The following is a 3,528-nucleotide window of genomic DNA, read 5'->3' on the forward strand; positions in this document are numbered from 1 at the left end:
CGGGGGCTCGGGGTCAGGCGTGCCTGCCAACCGCATCCCTGCACCAGACGCAGGGAACCCGGAGGCTTGGCACAGGGGTGCGGAGGGAAGAGGCTGCGTAGTGGTGGCAGGCTGCCCTGCTACTGTGGTCTTAGGAGGAAGGTTCCAGAAGAGACTTTACACATTCACTTTCTTTTCCTGTTTGGGAACTGAGGGAGCCCTGTAGGACAGGAGACCCGGGCTTTGAGCAGAGGCAGCAGTGTGAACACGCCCGCCCGCCACGCTCCTCTGCCTCTGTGCTCTCCGACCCGGGCCCAGGCTCCCTCCCTGCCTGGGTTCTAGCCCTCGGCCCTCCGCATGCAGCTTAAGGGTAGTCGTCCCGCTTGGGCAGCTGGCAGCCAGTGGGCGAGCAGGTCTGAAGCCTCCTGGGAGTTCGGGGTCTGCTTTTTTTCCCCATGACTTCTTCACTTCTTCACGGGGCTGGTTCTTCACACTGCACTCCAGCCTCAGCCAGACTGATCGTGGGCACGCAAGCAAGGGCCCAGGCGTGTGCAGGGAGGCCTGAGGCGGGAACCTGGAGCTGCCAGGGCACCCAGAGGAGCATGCGCGTGACCACTGTGCTGTGGCAGGCCTGCAGGTGGGCTCGTTATGGTGTCCTTGGCTTGGCATGGCTGGCGGAGGAACGGCCATCAGAGACGTTCACACATGGCCCCAGCCATGGTGGTGCAGGCAGTAGGGGCGCTGCTGGAGGCCATACGGGAAGGCCCTGGGTTCGTGTCCCAGGGTTACCTGAGCAAGCCACGCATACCTGTGACCCTGGTTGTCTGTAGGGTTCTGGGGAGGGTCCTGGATAAAGACTCTATCAAAGGTGTTCCCCCCATTTCTCAGGAAATAAATTAAATAAATTAAAAGCCAACAATAGCACTGACCCCATGGCCTAGTGGGTGAGGGATCTCAATCCCACATGGCCGACCAAGGTTCGACTCTCTGCCCCGATGGCTTGAAACACACTGAGTCCGTGTGCTCGTGCACCTGCCTCACGTCCCAACAGCCGGAGGAGAGACAGCAGCTGACTACACCCCATTGCGGGGTGCCTCCCCGCTCCCTTTCTCTCCGTGTGTGTGCGTGTGCTCTCCCTCTGGCATGCGCACCTGCTCCCCGGGAAACAGTGTCCACAATGCAGTTTCTGACTGCGTTAGGTCCCAGGGCCAAGGGGATCGCAGCTGCAGATGGAATGAAGGTGTAGGACCAGCCAACCTTGGCATGTGAGACTCGCATTCCCCGAGGCCCAGTGCATCTCTGGGTACTCGGAAGTGGAGGAGGGAGGTAGGAGGGTCAGGGTCAGTGTGAAGCCAGGGAGGTGGACACAACAGGCCACTGCTGGCCTTGGCTTGGGGGAGGGGGCTTACGCCCAGGAATGTAGGGAAGGCAGGAAGCAGACTGTCCCTGGAGGGAGGAGGATCGGCCTCTGGAAGGAAGCTGCCCTGCTGACACCTGACCTCCAGGCTGTGGGGTGCACTTGTGCGCTGCAAGCTCCGAGTGGGGGTTCCTTACAGCAGACAGGAAACAGGCACGTGGGGTGGCTGTGCTTCCTGCGGGCGGCGGGAGAGAGGCTGTCCTGTCCTCGACTTCTCCTCTCTACATCTCAGGGCTCGCTCTTCTTGGGTACAGATCACCAGACCCTGGGCAGTGCCTTCTGGGCGACAGGTGCCTCAACTTCACCCCGGGAGTATTTGCTAGAAGAGGCCCCGCGCCCGCACCACATGGAGCTGGCTGGGTCCTGGACAAGGACAGGAAGCGCTGTGCTGCTATGGTCAGGCAGCTGTTCCCTGCTCTGCCAGCTCCCCGCAGGGCTGGCAAGAGCCTGCTTCCTCCTGAGTCTTCTCATCTGTCCCTCCTCTCCCCCCTCTCCCCTCCTGCCTTCTCCCCTCTCCTCCCCCCACCCCCGATGCTCATGGGGCTTCTGCAGTTTCTTCTTTCCCCTGCAAGCAGCTCCCCTGCTCCGGCCACCCAGAACTCCGCTGTTCCTAGAAGACCCCGTGGCTCTCGGCTGCCTACGCTGTGAGCCACAGGTGTTGGAAATGCACAGTTCTCAAAGGTGTTCTGATTTGTGAGAGTGGCGAGTTACTGGGGAGGGTGACAGGAGTTTCTTTTTTTAGAGATTTAAGTTATATAATTACACTCATTAATGGGGGGAAGGCTCTGACTACTCGGCGCCCAACACTGTCATTTTCCACTTTCATCAACAGTTTTTGTTTGTTTTGTAAGCGAGGCTTCCAGGGCAGCCCCTCAGCCTAGTGGTTAAGCGGGCTATACCCCATGTGGCTGACCACTGCTGGAACCCAGGCCTCAGAAGCTTGAAAGACACGCTGGGCATGTGAGTGTGCCCCAGATCTTGAAAGGGGGGAGAGACGAGAAGGCATTGCAGGGTGTCCACGCCCGTCTCCTTGTCTGAGGGCGTGTGTTTCGTTGAGGGGAGGCCACGCTGTGCTTTTGAATTACACAGTAGCCTGTTTTGCAGACATCTGGCCGTCCAGTGGCCCTCGATGTTTCAGAGCCGCAGGAACTCCCCCTGGTAGTTCGCCTCCCGGAGTGCTTGGAGCCCAGCGGTCCCTGTACTTGCCAGCAGGGCCACGGTCTCCACCTTGGCTTCGTACCATCTCTGCTCTACCTCTGCTGGCTGCCAGGCTGGCATGGCCGTCCCGTGTGGCCACAAAAGGAGGCACCCGGAACTTTACGGATGGCAGCGTGCTGGTGGGCACGCCACAGGAGGGATTTCCAGAAGTCTTGCTCTGGGAGTTGGTCATTCAAACCCGGCAGCGCTAACACTACAACCACTTCAAGGTAAAGCTCAGCAGACCCATTCGAGGAGAGCGAGGCTCCTGCGCTGCCAAGGCCGTGCTTGAGCTGCGTCTGTCCGTCTTTATCTCTGGGCTTGGCAGAAGGTGCCAGCGGAGGCCACCAGGGGCTTGGAGCATGTCGGGCTCAGCGCTGTGTCCCGGAGGGTCTCTCACTCCCTCTCCGGGGTTAGCTGGGCTCGTGTGTCTGTGGAGCCCCTGCCTCGGGGAGGGCGAGCAGCTGGCCCGGGGCCTCTGCCTGGCAGCCCCCCACAGCTGGTTCCTCGTCTGCAGGAGGAACAGCCAGCTCCGCTGTCTTCCGACCCCGAGGACGCGTGGTCCCGAAGACGTGGGACACGACTGCTACAGGCCGTGTGGCCAGGCCGTGCTGTGTGTCTGTGGGCTCCAGGGTTTGGGGCGTTCTCCCGTTGAACCACGCTGGCAGGGCCCCCAGTGCAGGCTCTGGCACCATCTCTCGAGCGCGGTGACTGGACTGGCATGCTCAGCTGTCGCCATGGAGATTGGCTTTTTGAGTGAAGTTGGTTAGTGATGGGGTCGTGGGTTTCCTAGGGCTGCCGCAGCCAGTGGCACAGACCGGGCTGCTGTCATGTTCCTGGCCTCCAGGTCCAGGGTCACGGTGTTGGCTCGTGGGCTGCTTCTGAGGCATGAGGGGGGCAGTCTCGCCCAGGCCCCTCTCCTGGCATGTAGCGGC

Source organism: Tupaia chinensis, unplaced genomic scaffold (genome assembly GCF_000334495.1).
Source record: "Tupaia chinensis unplaced genomic scaffold, TupChi_1.0 Scaffold000159_1, whole genome shotgun sequence".
NCBI lineage: Eukaryota > Metazoa > Chordata > Mammalia > Scandentia > Tupaiidae > Tupaia > Tupaia belangeri.